The sequence below is a fragment of the Cucumis sativus genome, chromosome 4 (genome assembly GCF_000004075.3).
Source record: "Cucumis sativus cultivar 9930 chromosome 4, Cucumber_9930_V3, whole genome shotgun sequence".
Taxonomy (NCBI): domain Eukaryota; kingdom Viridiplantae; phylum Streptophyta; class Magnoliopsida; order Cucurbitales; family Cucurbitaceae; genus Cucumis; species Cucumis sativus.
The window spans coordinates 7,193,440-7,211,593 of NC_026658.2; positions in this window are offsets into that span (position 1 = coordinate 7,193,440).

Here is an 18,154-nt window from a genome sequence, read left to right on the forward strand (position 1 = left end):
TTGTAACTCTTTCGAATCAATGGAAGTTAAAGTGTTCAACCAGCCAAGTATTTAAACCAAATAACATAAAATGGAAACAAGTAGATAAAAAAAAGTCTCCTTAATTTTGCTTTGCTTGCCATTAGGAACAATTGGATTCATCTTCGAAGTAGTGGTGTCTATTAAACAGCTATTGAATCTTCGTTCTTTTACTCACGACAAGTAAGTAAGTGTTGTCTCATTCAGTTTGCTTGTTTTTTACGGCGTAAAGAATAATAAAAAATAGATCGAGATTTATGAAAGAGGTAGGTAATTGATTATATAATTAGGATGAATGTGTAGGAATTGAAGATTTGTTGGTGGGTGTGGAAGTAAAAGGAGGGGTATAACTATAAAGCTAAAATGAGAAGTTGAGACAAGAGATAGAAACAAGAAAACTAAATGACAAGAAAAGATGCAAGAGAGCTGAGAAATAGTCGTTCTTTCGTTATGGAGGTAGATGGGCTGATAAGGAACAATGTTACAATAGTGTTTTTTAAGGGTACCACAGGGCACTACCCTATTGAAATATAGTGAGTTGAGGTCTATATATATACAATGTGACAAAGGTTAGTCCACCGAAGTTGATCAACATCATACTGAGGGTCAAGTACAAGTTAGATTGTGAATGTCGTGCGGCTAGTATATATGATGATGCTAACGTTAAACGTGTCTTATATGAAATAGATCAATACAGTGCACCTGTATTCATTAGTGTTAAGGAAATAAACAATCACTACAAGAAATAGAATCTTCCCCAACGCAACCCCACGTCGACAAAAATCTCGATAATCACAATTTCTCTCATAAATCTCACGTAGTATCCATACTCGGTGCCCTGACTTGTAGAGGACACTACATAAAAACAACAAATTAGAATGACGAAGTAATCCTAATTGATAGTAGTCTACAAAATACAATGACTTTAAATGTTTATACTTTCCTTTACTATTCACCATAAAGTTTGTTTTTGGTTTTTCTTAATGTTCTTAATATTGTTATTGCTTTGTTTTGCCAAGATAAGATTGCATAAATTTTAAAATACTGTACACGCATTAGAATCACCAATACATGACATAGAAGATTAACTTACGTGTCGGTTACATATCTTGTAGTTGATTTTGATATTGTCCTTAGTGAGTCAAAGTAGAACATTGTATCGTCGTACACATTTATGGCAAGCAGTGCCTAATGACCCCTAATTATACAAAATATAAATACTAGTTTTTTGTAATGCCACTGATAAAATAACTTGACTTACCTAGGATTAAAATGGGCAATAACTATTTGGTTAGCTTTTGAGACCATCAATCTACTACACAAGTTTCGAATTCATGATTCTTGTGAGTTATGTCTAGAAGAGGTGAGGGATGGATCTACAAAGACGTATTGCACATTTTCCTTCGAACCAAGAACATATGAATACAAGTACCTACAAAATTTAGAAGCAAAGAAATGAAATTGACTTACATCATATAGGCGACCAATGTAAACATTTTGACTTTGTTCATGTTACAAAGGTCAATGATGTCCTCTCGAAGCATGAAACTATTTCGACTGATACCAAAAATGCCAACATATAGTGGAATAGTGATACTAGAATCTTTCTCCAAAAATACCAAAAGTTAAAGTTCTTAGTTTTAATGTTATTTTTATTTTGTTTGTAGATTTCAAAGTTCTTTGATCAGTTTGGAGTTATCTAAGAGTCTTGTGGTGCTTGAAGGAAGATGATGTCTGTGTTTCTTCTTATTACATATACTTTGTGTTTTATGATTAAGAACGATGTTCTTAGCTCGTTTTGTAATATGAATAAGAACGATATGTTTCTATGTTGTAAGTATGTAATGACCAACTCTATGCATATGTTCAATGATATATATGCAATTTGTTAGTTATTTGATTGAAAGTTTGGGTTGATTCCAAAAACGTAAATAGTTCAATTGATCATGTTGTATACCGTTGTTGAACTTCAAAACAGGTGCAATATAATTATATGGGCATTTCAAAATGTACAATTTTTTATTTGAAAGAAAAAAAAGTCTCGACATGCAAAACGTATCAAGAATAAACAAACTTTTGACGTTTATAAAATGTCAAATATGATTTTACTTTACGTATAAAAACTGTCAAACAAAAAATCTTTTTATTCTTGACACTGGATTACTTGACACATTGAAAAATGTTAAGTAAACAAATACTTGACAGGTAAAAAGCATCAAATATTGTCATTTTGTAGTAGTGCATAAGAATCTATCAGCAATAGATTTCTATGTCTATCAACAATACATCGATATGAATCTATTGATGATAAGCTTATTTTTAATTTTTTTTAAAAATGGTAAGCGCTTAATTATTATCCATAAAACTATTACCTATTATCCTCATATAAGGAATAATAACATATATAACAACGTTTTTGGGGGTAATTTTGAAAAATGACAAAACTACATTTTTTTTTTATTTTAGCAAATAACATTTTTTGCACGTGCATGATATTTTATAAAATACCAAAACATCCTTATTCTCCTAATTGTAATTATTTCGTTTCTACATTGTAATTAATTTATATTATGCATTTATCGGTCCTTAATTATTTTTTACCTGGAAAAGATAAAACAACTTATATTATAACTTTTTTCTTAATATCTCGGGACTCAACTAATTGATTCAACATTTTAATAATTTTATTCAATCTTGTTAATTTTGAAATAACCAAATTGAATTTGAATTTTAAAATAACCCAATTGAATTTCAAAACAGAAAAATTATTACTTTTTAAAATTTGAGAATGTTAGATCTTCTATCAAAATAACCTCAATTGAATTTCAAAATTAAAAAATATCAACTTTTTTACTATTTTATCTCAAAATAACATTAACGACTTAAATATGAAGATAACCAAATTATTATTTTAAAATTGAGAATCTCAACATTAATATTATTTTAAAATAAATTTCAAAACAACCAAATTATTAATTTTCGAATTGATTTCAAAATAACCCAATTTAGGAGAATTTCAACTATTGATTTTATTTCGAAATAATGTTTTAATATTAAAATAACATTCATCGGTTGAATCACAAAAATAACCAAATTATTATTTTGAATTAATTTTTTGTTATGCTCTAGCGAGAACTTGCTTATTTGTTTGTTTTTCAACGTTTCTTATTAAATTTTAATTAACTTTTTATAAAAATATAGCATGGTATATATATACAATTATTTAAATGAATTAAAATTTAAAAACAATTACATTATTTGTGTTTAGAAAGACTTTTAAGTCATGTTCATTTGACATAATAACATTAATTAAATTATAATTTCTATCAATATTGGTTTAAAAGTGTAATTATTTCAATATATTGCGTTCTTATAAAAATCTTTTATGTGTAATTAATTTGTGATATACTGTTATGAGTTTATCAAAGTCTATCAAGTATAATTAATTTGTGATATGCAATTATGAGTATGTAATTAATTTCAACGTGTTAATAACGTAGAGAACCCTATCATAACCTCTTTCCAATATCTTAGAATTTAAAAGATATCAACAACTTTATTCATTTTTTTATTTCATCATTGCGTTAAGATTTTAATAAGTTTATTCTTTTTTTTTTATTTCAAAATAATCATATTATTAATGGTGTGTTTGGTTGAGATTATAAATTGTTTAATTTTGTCAAAAAGAACTATTTTGAAAAAAATGGCAGTTTGGCAAATTAAAATAATCGATTTTTTAAAAATTCATTTATAAAATAATCTATTTTGGAGAAATCTTTAAAAACCAAATTCACATATAAACACTTACAAAAAAAAAAAAAAGTCTGATCAAACATTAGGTGTTTAAATTTTAAACTCATTTCCAAAAAAGTGTTTAAAAGGAAATGTATTATTGAAAAATATTTTGTTTATAATTCAATCCAAACGGACCTTAATTTTGGCTAAATCTCAACCTTTTTTTATTTCAAAATATGATGAATTTTTTCGTCCACCTTTAATAACTTTAAATTAGAATTAGTTTTCGTATTAAATCTTAGTTTATTTTTAAATTTTGAATTTTGAATTTGAAAATTAAAACTCATTTTCTTATTAAGATGTTAGCTTTTTTTTTTATTTGAAAATTAAATCTCAACATTTTTTTTATTTCAAAATAAGTTGGAAGATCTTTCAATCCTTATTAATTTAGAAATTAAAATTAGTTTTTGTATTAGATTTTAATTTATTTTTTAAAATTAAATTTATTTTTTCAATAAAATAGGCTAAGATATCGTATTTTTGGATAAAATGTCCCAAATTCCATCTGAATTTTATTAAATAATTAATATAATATATTATTTTTAAAAAAATCAGCTAAAATTTCCCTAACCTACGAGAAAGATAACTTTTGTATCTTTTTTGTTCTGAGTGAAGGTTTTTGTTCTTCCACCTCAATCGTTTGAGATCGTAGGTTGTAGACTTGAAAATCAAAGATAGAAGTTGAAAAATGAAGATAGTGTTTGCATGCTTCAAATATTTATATTCTTCTTCTTGAAAATGCATGATGAAGTTGAAGATAAAACTGAAACTTCAAACGGAAGAAGGTAGAGATTGGAGTTTGCCCGCTTTAAGGTGGAAAGATTAGGGTTTGTCCGTCGAAAAAGATGAGATCAAAAAAGAAAAATGAAAAATGAAAAATTGAGACAAAGAAAGATCTTCAAAATGGAAGATGAGAAACGAAAAACAAAATGAAAATCGTTGTAACGGGTCTAGAAAATGAAGATGAAAGGTTCTAACTTTGATTTGACAAGTATGTATTCAAGATTTATTAAATTGTATTCATTTTATTTTAACTTTAAAAAAGTAGCTTACATTTTATGTATATAGGGGTATTTTGGGTTTTTCCAAATTCTTATTTATTGTATTTTTTTTATTTTATCATTAAAAAAACGGTTTTGCTATTTTTAAAAATGACAACTTTAAAATTGTTATTCTTCTAATTTACATAGCTCTTCATTGAAGGTATATGGGTAGAAAGCCAAACTTTGATAAGTGTATGAGGTTGATGGAGTCAAGGCCTTGTATATATATATTGGGCCAACCCATTATTGAAATTGACATTCTGTTTTGATTTAATCTTCATTCATCTCACAAGCCAAGCTTAGGCCAACAAATTAGCCATGCATTTGCATTTGTCACAATCTCAAAACATTGCAACTAAAATTATCACAATCAATCGTGGCATAATTTTATAATTAGTTTATTCTAACATCATTTTGAAATAGCACTTCACAGTGTTTTTCTCTTAATGCTACCCTTCCCCAATCAACAACACTAATTATATATGCATATTGATTTGAAACACTATGTTAAAAAAAAAAATCTATTTTTCTATAACCTTTTAAATAAATTATTAGTATTCATTTGCTCTAAATTGGACTAGATAGAAATAGCCATAAATTAAATTAATTTATCTCAATTATAATTGATATATTAATTGACATCATCTTTAATGTAGATTATTTTAGAATAAGGTAAGGAGTTTTGTATATTATCCACGATGAGATAAACGACAAGCACCTTACACGGGTTAACATTGATTTTTGTTGTATTTTCCAACCTTATAAGACCCGTTTGAAGGGGTTTGTTTTCTAAAAATCAAATTATATTATTTATGATTTATGAGATAAATTCAGCAACACTATGTAATTGACGATTTAAAAGTAATGATGGGTTGGTAGACAAAAAGTGTAGTTTATGTAAAACCCAATGTAAAGTTATATTTGAAATGAATTCTTTTAGCTAAATTATTGAAGAGGAAATCATTTTACCAACCTAAAATATATTATTTCTACCTTTACCCGATATGCTCTTGTTGAATTCTTTGTGGATTGATGTATTTAGAGGTGCCTAATATCTAACCTAATGTATTAACTAAGATATTGTTATGAAGTTTTTTATTCTTTTCCTCTTTGTACATGATGTAATTTTTTTGGGGCTAAAATAATGATCTATAGCGTAGTTGATGTGTGAGGATAAGTTGAATTCAAATACGAATGATATTATGTGGCATATCATTACTATTCAGTGTATGGCAGCTGCCTCCAACTCATCTTTAATTTATTCCACCAAACTCATCTTTAAGTTTTCCTTAAAAAGAAAACAAAAGAAAGTGATATATATTTTGACTTTAGGAAGGCAATTCTGTGCAGTTTTTCCATAACTTTGATGCATTTCACCCTTTTGATTATTTTCTTTATATCCCCTTAGGGTTTCTTAATTATCCATTTACGTTCATCTCTGGTTGGACAACACTTATCAAACCCTACACTCTACAACATTTGGATTGCTACAGCTTCATTCCAAAGATAGTACAATATGAACATATCACTCCGAAGTCGAAGCTTATCCCGATTTAGTCTAAATTAAAATGTTATGGGATATAAAGTAATCCTATACTTTCCTTCTCACAAATTGATGTCAATAAAACAAAATGTAATTTAATAATAATAGCTCCTTAATTTTGAAAAAGAAAGTTAATGTGAATGTGAATGAATAAATGGAAAATAAATTATAATAAAGGAGTCAGTATGTGGATTGTGTTCCAAGTACCAATTCTATCATTAATTAAATTGTAGTTGAATTTGGACACATCGATAGTGTTGAATAGGTCCTTCACCCCAAGTAGGGCAAATTAAAATGAATTTATATATCCATCAAACCTCCTAATTCTCACTCATGTCACCCTCATAACTAAGATATCAGGTTGTACAATTCAATTCCTTTTCAATTATTTTTGGCTACACACAGTTTAGCATCTTATAAGTTAATGAAGAGGAAATGAATGAATCAATATCACTCTCAAACCAGAGTGTTGAGGATATGAAAATATATGATTAAAGAATTAAAAGTTATTTCATAATTTTCTTTGATTTTCTTCCCTAGAAAGTATGTGAGTGAGGAAAAAACACAAAATTTCACCACTTTATGCCTGCCAACTGTTGTCACCTATGGTTTCATAACTCAGTCATTAAGTTTCCAATGTTCAATCGTCTTCGTTTATATTAGCATGCATAGAGTAAAGTAAGCCGATGCTAGGGGTAATTTTGAAATTGTTAATCAAGATTATTTTCAACTCAAAGCCCATGATTCAATCGTTGTGAAAATGAAAGCAGAACCATTACGCTACAACCATATTTTGTTGAAAATAAAACATTATTTAATATAAATTATAATCAAACACTTTAAAATTAATATTAAAATACAAAAATCGATAATGTGAGAGGAGCACGTGTCTCGATGACCTCTACATAAATCTACCAGTGTCTATCATTCTAAGTTTTTTTATGAATTAAAATTTTAAGATGATAGCAGAAGATGATGGTATAGGACGTGAAAAATGGCTAAAAGAGAATGTGAAGTCATATATGCAAGCGTTAATACGTAATCCAAAAAATTTAATATATAAATTATAATATTAAAAAGGAAAGTTAATTTGAGTTAAAAAACCAATTTGATAAACATATAAAAGCAATTAGGGAAGAATGTATGGGTAAAGTTTATATATATATATATATGCATGATTCATGAACAGGCTTGCTAACTTAATATGGGTTAGCTATGGCCTAAGACAAGTAGGAGGACAGCAAGATTGTTGAAGTCTAAATGAATTGGAATGTAGATGACCTAAGGCTAAATTAATTAAAGTCATGTAATGGCCACAAAAACTGACATTTATTCTATCTTTGGTATCTTGCTGAGACCATAAGCTAAGTTAGAATGTGACACCTCCATTAATGCTTCCCACTCGTGCAACACACACACACACACATATTAATAATAACATATAGTTTATTTTCCTTTTTTTGATCAACCATATAAATACTCTTCTTTTCAATTAACTTATTTTAAGTCTTTCCATCTTTATATTTAATTAGGTTAATAATTGTTACAAAATGTTTCTAAACCATACAAACTTACATTGCTTTATTTTAATTACACACTCTATTCTATTTGAGACCTCACATTCTTGATCATCACCCTAAAAAGCAAGAGTACTTTTTCTTTTTAAGTTCTGCTTTTAAATTTGTGTTTATCAAAAACAAAACCTATATATAATTGGTAACTAGTTTTGTTTTCTAAAATAAAATTTATTTTTAATTTTCTTTCCTCATTAAAAACAAATTTCTTTTGAATTATTTACAAAAGAAACACATGTTTTTTCAAAATCCATTTTCAAAAATAAACAAAAATAATATGCTTGCTTTTCAAATCAAACAAAAAAACTATAGTGGTTGAAAGCAATAATCCATTATCTTCCAAACAATCTTCAATCGTTTGGCTTTACTTAGTTCTTTTCTTAGGGTTTTCTAGAAATTTAGAAAGAAATTTAATATAAAACTATTTTGTAAAAGTAATTATAATAGGTAAAAATTGAACACGTACATATTAGGGTTTTGTACGTGGAGGCACAGTGACTACACCAGAACCAGAATTTAGTTAAAAAAAAAGCTAAATTTATTATATGTTGTAATCTGAAACGTTAAACTTAATATTAAAATATTAAATTTGATAATGTGAGGGGAGCACGTACCTCTAACCCTTAATAAATCTACCCGTGTTTAGAGAATGGTATAATATTAAGAGTAACCGGAATGGAATTATATATTTAAGTTCATGGGTTGTTTGTAGGGTTCACCAATTTAAAAAACTATTGGTTCACTAATATAATATAAAAAATGATTATATTGAAAAAAGGGTTGTTGATAAATGGATATATATTAGGTCTCTATCCTACAATAATGAGTTTGTTAGAATGAATATGTCTAATTATATTTTTTTCTAAATATTAACCCCATTTATTTATTTTTTATTTTCAAGCATAAATGTGTAACCCCTCACCTCTCTCTTTCCCATATTTTGAAAAGTCTCTCTCTATTTCATGTTTCATACAAAATCTAAGGCTCTCCTTTTTTTTTCTTTCTTTTTCTTTAAGTGTCTCTTCCATATAAAATATAGAGATAATCGTGAGAATGAGAAAATTTTGAATAACGAACATGAAAATAGCGAATCTAAAAAATATTAATTTTTTTGACAAAACTAGTGGTTGCAAATTTTTTTTACTTTTTTTTATCCGTTTTTACCTCTTTATGTAGGACAATACATTTTCTTTTTACAAATACAGTGGATTTGCAAAGTACACTCATTATTGAAAAATTTTAACTAATTTATGATATTTTCGAGAATGACAATATTTTTCCAATATCCTCTAAATATATGCCGATAGTTCACAACAAAATTTTCAGAATTTTAGTATTTAAATCAAATTAATTAACATTTATTTCTTTAATTCATAGGACTTATGTTTGAATAACGATTTTCCCTAAAAATGGCTAAGAGAATTACAAATATGTAAGATAGTCATACGTACGGATCAACCATTCATTATTCTAGAAAACCCTGACAAAAGAACTAACGATAGTTTTATATTAAATTTCTTTCTAAATTTCTAGAAACCCTAAAAATAATGAATGGTTGATTCGTAAGATAGTAATACGCACACACCAAAAGTCCATAGATTTTTGAATTCCTCAATTAATAGCTGAAGGTACATATGAATTTCCCTACTAGGAGATTTTGGGGTCGAAAATGAGCAAACACATGAAAAAGTTTGACTCTTTCATCCATTTCTATGGCAGAATATTGTAAGGAATTAACACCACAGGCCACATACTGTATGAGGTACTCGTATGACCTAACTGATTAGATCTATTTGAAGCTAACCCCAAACAAACGTTACGTGGCGCTAAAGTAAAATCAGAAAATTAAGAATCAAAGTGTTTCCATCCCTCTGCATCAGTTGGATGTCTCAACACGTCCTCTGTTTCCACTCATTTATCCTTATGATATCTCATGTATGTCGAGCTTTTTTGCGATATAAACAAGCCTTGTAATCTTGGCACAAACGGATGGTAGCACAATGCTTTATGCATAATTTTTCCCTGATGATCTGTCGTTGGAACTAAGCATGTACCGAGACTCACCACAAGTCGAAAACGTTGGTCTTTCCAGACCTTTTCTGATGTTTAACTAATTGCATCAGAGAAAATCCAACCGTAAAATTAAATGTTGGTATTTTACCGATGTCAATTCACATACACGTCGGTGAAAGATTAATAGTAATTTAATTTCATAAGACCTTTGCCAACATGGTCAATACTGACTTCTGCAAAAGTTTAAACTTAATTTTAGTGCAAGATGGGAGATTGGACAATATAGCTTATTCATGGAGTAAATTGGAGTATTTGAGAGGAGAGAGATATAAAACTAATCTCAACATATTTATGTATTAGGGCTTTTAACGTGATGGATAAGAGTTGGATGAAACTTAGGGATATGTTTTCAATTGGCATAGAGAAGAAGTTTTCAATTTTTAGAGATTGTAAAATATCACGTCAATAATTACGGACAAATAAGATATCCATGCAAGACGTGTTAATTCAAATTGGGACTCGTTAGAGGGTGTGAGGCGACATCTATTAACAACTGGAATAACCTCCTCTTATATAGACTGAGTGTATCATGGAGAGTCTGTGAATTTGCACAAATGTATGCAAAGACTTGATGAGGGAATGAGCTGTAGTGGTAACTTTTTTATGAATGAACTAGTAGTAATCTATGTTTTGAAGATAATGAAATGTTGGGTATGGTGCATGATTTACAAGCTTGTATTGAACACGTAGAGGAGATGGATAAAGGTTTGAAGAATAAAATGTTGTTTAATAGTGGGGTAAATTTAGAAGAAGATAGAACAACGTGGTATTTACAGAGTTATTAAACCAAACAAGTCATGAGCTATACCTCGATTGTTCAGAATTTTTGTCCCTAAACTTTTTGGTGATGATGAATGTAAACGTCCTTAATGGTTGGAGCAAAAAGTTCTTTGATTATTAATGTGTTTACATTCTATGAAGTTACCAATATCCCTAGTTCATTCTATGAAGTCAAATGAAAATTGCATGAGTTAGGTCTAGGATATGAGACTATTCATGCCTATAAGTATGACAGTGTATTATTTTTGAATGAGTCTGGGGATTTGCAACATTCTTGTGGTGAGTCTCGATACAAGATTAGACGTTCTAACAGATCGGAGAAAGAAATTTTGCAAAAAGTATTGCGCTACTTATCATTGGTGTCAAGATTACAGTGCTTGTTTGTATCGTAAGAAAGCTCGACATACATGAGATGGCATAAGGATAAACGAGTGAAAATAGAGGATGTGTTGAGATATCCAGCCGATTTAGAGGAATGGAAGCACTTTAATTTTGAATTTTCTGATTTTTCTTTAAAGTCACAGAACGTTCATTTGGGGTTAGCTTTAGATGGATTGAATATGTTCAATCATATGAATACCTCGTACGGTATGTGGACTGTGGTGTTAATTTCTTACAATTTGTCACCATGGAAATATGTGAAAGAGTCAAAATTTACATCATGTCACGAACAACTTCATAGACGATGATGATGATGAACAATCATCATCACAACAAAGCGGGTCAATGGATTATGAATAATAATGTATTCTACATGTTATACTTTGTTTAACAATTGTTGGTTTTATGTCTGTAGGAATTATGACGTAATTTTCGAGCGATGTTAATGAGGCAAACATTTACCTTAATTTGGACGCATTAGATAACGTGAGAGGATCGTCTTTGGTGGGCGACACTTTAGATTAGTTTGGTAACCCTAAACACTTGTAGTCATGGTTGTTGGACGGTCTAATAGTGTGTTTTTTAGTAGATCCATCTCAACCCTCTCCCATTCCCATTTCGAGGACACAGCAGTACTCTAGGAACATTGAGTTGGAGAGGTATGTACAGCAGGATGGGAGGATCCCCCTTTCAATCCCCCTAAGAGGGCACAGGCCTGTTTCGCCACACATCCCTCATTTTAGTGGCATGATCGATGTGTTAACGCGAGACACATTTTCAATCCAGGCCTTGAAATGGGCTGATTTACCATGAGAGTGCATTGAGGTCGTCAATGGCGAACTAGCGGTAAGTTTGTAAATTTTTTAACATATATATATGTTGAACCTATATATGTAAAAGACTAATGCTCAAATTTATTTCTCGAAGATCCAGCACTTAATCGGTTTGTTGAGCATCAAATGCTTAGCGTATTGAAGAAATTCAGGGGAGACAACCACTGACACTTCAAGAAGTACAGAAACCCCAAAGAAGCACGTCCAAACCCACCACGAGATTGGTCAATTGATTGCCAAATTGGCACTTTCTTTGTAACCATTACATGACTCGACAGTTTCAGGTGGGTTATATTGTCTACCTTAAAATCAATTAATAGTACTTCATTTAATTTGTTGTTTGGATATAATGTTTTGATCATTGTTTGAATGTAGAAGCAATCAAATGTTTGTAAGGTTGCTAGAGCGAAGCAGCCTTAGAACGACAGGAGCGGATCCAAGTCCTTCCTTCAATGACGACTCGAGCTCATTGAAGAACGTGGTCACTTAGTGGATTGTGTTGAGTTTTTTCAAAAAAACTCACCGGCAGAGGACGCACGTATAAGTTTACAAAACTTTTTATTACTTTTCAATTTAATTCTCATTATCTCTCATAACTTACAACTTGTATTACGCAGAATCAAATGCTGGAACTTCAGTCTCAGCCCATTCTAGAGGGTTCTCAACCACTCTCTGGGGACGAGATATGTGAAACCATTTTGGGTATACGACCGGGCTACTCAAAAGGTCTTGGTTGGAGCCCCAAGCCCAAGTTAAGGAAGAGTATGTTCTACTTCCAATTCTTTCTCCTCTTATGACCACAAGGCACATGACGGAGGTTAGCGAACTAAGGATCAGCCTTGAAAATGCTAACTGCCAAATTGAAGAAGAACGACTAAGGAAAGAGAACTGAGACTGAAGAATGGAAGAAAATGTTCGAAAAATGGAAGAGAACTATGCACAAGAAATGGGGAAGATGAAGAAGATGATCAAGGATATGAGTCAGCAACACAAATAGCTATGATCACTTGGGGTACATATTATTCAACATTTAATGTGGTGTTATTTCCCATATGTGATATTCTAATTACAGTAGTTTTATGTCATTTGTAGGTTTGACATCCTTTCTTGGCATCTGCAACTACCTAACAGGAGATAGGTGTAAATTTTTTTCTTTCCATCATCTTTTTCTCTTATTCTACAATTATTTTAAAAATATTTATATTTGTCCTTACTTTCCATCTTCTTTCTTCTGCAATTTTTCTTTTGCCTTCCATCGTCTTTTTCTCATTTTCTTTTATTTTTTTCAAATTTTTATTTGATTCAAGATCGTGTATCAATTATAAAAGATCCGTTTTTTTTAAATTTATTTTTCAAATTGTTATTTGGTTGCTTAAGATTGTGTGTCAAATATAAAATATCGTGAAAATAAATCATTGGAATATTAAATAATCAAATCTAAACGATCATCCAACAAAATATTTAAAAAATCGTTTAGACTTGGATAGCCAAATTTAAACGATCAAATCTAATCGATGTTGTACTAAATATAAACGATCGTATACTAAATCTAAACAAGTACAAAAAAATCTTGAAAAAAATCGTTTAAGTTTGGCTACCCAAATTTAAATGATTAAATCTAAACAATCATATACCAAAAAAATCTTGAAAAAAAATCGTTTAAATTCGACTTGCCAAATTAATAGTCAAATCTAAACAATCGTTTACCAAATATATTACGCATGTTGAGTACCAATTAATCATATGACGTTTTTTTTGTATTTTTCATTTCATACCTATGATTTTTTTTCTGAAATTGTTCTATACAGTGTAAATATTTTGCCGCTTTGTTATATATTTTTAAAACACCGTATTAATTAAATCTCAAATTATTCTCGTTATAAATATAAATTCATAAAATAAATATAAAATTGCGCTCATAATATTTGTAATTGGACCATACTAGAATGTAGGCTAATTAGTAATTATCATCCTACTTTTTACTTTTAATATACCATTTCCTATTATATATACATAAAGTGTATTGGCATCCAACTCAAAGTGCATTATTATTGTTTTGAGAATATTCAATATCTTATAAATTGTTAATTTTTGTGTAGTTTTATAATTATATCGCTTTTATTTACCCTTACAAACAAATTCGAATTTTACAACTTTTAAAAATATCATCAAATTTGCTAATTAATTCTATGTTATAATAGGTGATTTATCAACACAACATATAGTCTATATACTCACTTCATTACTTATTTATACACTTTTGTCCAATCAATAAAATCCAGTTTTTTATTGTAATTATTTCTTTTACCCTATCACTTTTCATACAATTTAAATAATCAAGCATCCCTATCTCTTTATATATTGATCATCATTTAAATTACAAATATTAAGCAATATTTGGCATATGTTTTACAAGAATTTACTGCATGGCTTCTATACTCCAAGGAATTCTTTTAAAACCTTACACGAATTAATATAGAAAATAACGCTAAGTACATTTCAACTGATCATGTTAATATTGAAGAGTGTTAGCAATGTGAGTTTTTTTCCATACAAAGTAATTCATTCTCCAAATAACTAAAACTTTCACAAAAAATGGAGACCATAACTTACAACCACATGTTTTGATCAAATATCATCCATTATTAGATGGGTATACTTGCTTGTCTACGACATAACCTCTACCAACCATGCATTCATCATGATAAACATCATATTGCCCTAATTGAATCACACAATTAGATCTCACATTCGTGTTTGTGAGGAGATTACAAGGATCAAAAAGTTTCGAACGTATGTTTTCTTTTAACCCTAATTTCACATAATTAGGGTAGATTATGCATGTTAATTTCCAAATGGTTTATATGCATTTAGAGTAAAATTGATCTTGTTTTTTTTGTTGCGAATGTATGCTATTTTCCATCACTCGTAAATTTTAAGGCTTTAACAAATTGATCGACTTTTTGCTATCTACAAACTGAAGGTTGATCTTCCCAAAGATTTGAGGACTTTAACAAATTGTTCGACTTTTTATCATCTATCAAACTAAAGATTGATTTTCTCAAATATTTGAAAGCTTCAACAAATTGATTGTTTCCTCACCATCTTCGAATTGAAAATTGATCTTAAAGAAAATCAACAAGCCCCAAAGGTCCATCCTTAAATAAAACTAATAAGTCCAGAGGTCGATCCTCGAAAAAAATCATTGAACGCAAAAGTTGGTCGACCAACTTAATGATCAAAAGCATGAGAGAATAAAAGTTAGAGATTGTAACAGTACAAATGAATAAAACAAAGTTCATTTTCACAACTTAAATTTTCATCATCAAATCTTGTGTTAACAGTGCTTGGTTGTTTGGCTGCTTTATTGCTTTGTGTTTTTGTGTCCTTTTTGTACCTTGATCTTAGGTTGTGGAATCTTTATAATATTTACAGATTTATAAACTTTAAATTTTATATACTAATAAATTTAAATATATATATATATTAAAAAATTATTGGTATTGCTTTTTTAAAGAAGAAATTATGTAAAGTTCAACCCTAATAATTTTATTTTGTAATGAATAGATACATTGATTTAAGATGTTGATGAATACCTATTAGACACAAAAGGTAAGGTGCCATTGGGTTATATTACTTCCATATGAACCCCACCTCTGATATTTGATAATTGAGTTTTACATAAATATATATTTTAGGAAAAGTTGAAAAAGTTGAAAAGTTGTTTTTGTCAAACTGAGTTTGGCTACTCAAAAGTGCTAAAAAAAGGGTCAAAATTGGTAGACTGAACCATTGGCCAATGTGTGTAGAAGCACAAATGTGCATTATATATACTTGTCATCAATTCAGACATTTGAACCATTTTATCATCTTTTTAGACTTTCTCACACTCTTGTCCCTTCATTATCCTATGCTTTTTCTTCAATACTTGAAAAGGGCCAAAAATTAAAAAGTAATTGACTCAAGTCAATCAAATATGAAAATTATATGGAAATTATCAAATGGGTTTAATAATTGTAATCCTTTAAAAGAAAAAAAAAACAAAATATTAACCAATTAGCTAGGCAATTTATAAGTGCAGTCCATATAAAAATTAAAGTATTTGTATATAAACAACATGTGGTAAGTACTTAGATGATATTTTATATAAACAACATCCTATTTTAAATTCTTTTTCAAAACTTTAATTATTGTTATCGATTTCAGCATCGTTTTTATCACATTTTCAAATGTAATCTCTCACTATATGTTACTATCCATATTAAAATAGAAAAATTAATAATGTTTTAAAGAGTATTTTAAAAAAAAGAAATGGATAATACTCAAGTTCACATCACGGGACACTAATAAATAACAATAACTTAATTAGTTCAATAATCGTAGTGAATAGACAATTTAAATTCCCTAAATGAAGATTAATCGGAGGGTTCACAATAATTCTAATTTTCAAAATTTAAGTGTTCGTACTTAAAAGTTTAGATTTGATCTATTAGTCTCCCATGTGATAAGGACTTATTGGGTTTGTCAGTGTAAAGATGATGCTCCTACTTTTAATTAAGCCATGCCTCCAATACTAATATTACTTGGAAGAAATTACAGTGTTCATAGCAAACCTACTGTAACTCCTTGAATTCAGTAGGATATCAGATTTTGATCTGATTTTGTTCACAGCCACATAACCAAGAGCAATGATTGTTATGGATAGTTTAAGGGCATTCGTATTTATTATAGTTATAAATGAAAATGTTAGAGAGCATTGTGATCTCCGATAATGTAATCATAGTCTTCACTATAAACAATATTCACCAAAGATTAATAGAGATGTTGCTTCTAAAACTCTCCTACGTACCCTTCACAAGAAATGAAGGTTTTAAGTTTTAAAGGATAAATTGCTTTGGAGCTAACTTTTTCAATTAATTAAAGATGATAATCTCAATAGGAATCCTTATAACTTTCGTAACAATAACCATCATTGAACCAACTATTTTTAAATATATATACACATAACAAAAATAATAAAATGCATGCTAGCTAAGCTAACAAGGATATATTCAAATAATCATTCCCAATAATTTCCCTGTTTCTTAATAACAAATAATATAATTTTAATACTTAAACAAAATACCTCCACCCTTAGTTCATTGTTTTTAATTATAAGTCTTTTAACAAGAGCTATACCTAACTAAAAATACTCTCAGCCATGAAAAAACAAACTCTCATTATTAGTTTTTGTCCAATCACTCTTGCTATATTAACTAGTATATATTATTTATATATTTTAAGTTTTATTTGTATGATTATACCATAAATCCTTAAGATTGTATATTAAACAATAAATATTAACATCTTTGAATTAGATGATAAAAAGAAATGTATATGCATAAACTTATATGCATGTATATTCAAAACTGTTTCCAATTAAGTTTGTAGGTCGTCATTGAGGTAAGTAAATGGACAGAAAATTTAAGTGAAAAACGGAAAGGGATATAGAAATGGGTTTAGGATTGAAGAGGCAGAAGAAGGCAGTAAACTCCAAAAAAGAAAAGGAAAGGCAGAAGTAGGTGTGTGAAATGTGAATGAGAGGCCAAAAAGGGTGGGTTTGGAAAAGAATAATGGGTAGGGAAGTAGGAGTAGGACAGGCCATTGAATAAAAGGGAAGAGAAGAATGATTGAAATGTGATACAAAACAAAACAAAACAAAACCTAAATTATTTAAGAATTAGGTGAATGTGTTGAGTTTGAAGAGAGATATGTATATATAATTTAGCAGTCAAAGGTGATGAAGCATTCTGTGTCGGCAATGCTTTGCTCTACGGGTTGGCCTCATCTCTCTCTCTCGCTCTCCAGTTAATTAACCAATTACGTGTTTATCAAAATTCCATACTCAAATGGAGATGTACCAATAATACTTTCATTTTAGGTCGCATAACTTCATTTCATAAATTCTTCAAAAAGCTCTATTTACTGAAGAAAAGGATTGAGGTGATGGGACTTAAAACAATTATTTTGCATTTATGCAATTCTTTTTTTGGTTTATATATGAAGATTTAGTACTTTAAAATATAAGAAGGAAATAAAAGTGCGAATTTTCTTTGCTCTTCATTAAAAAGTAAT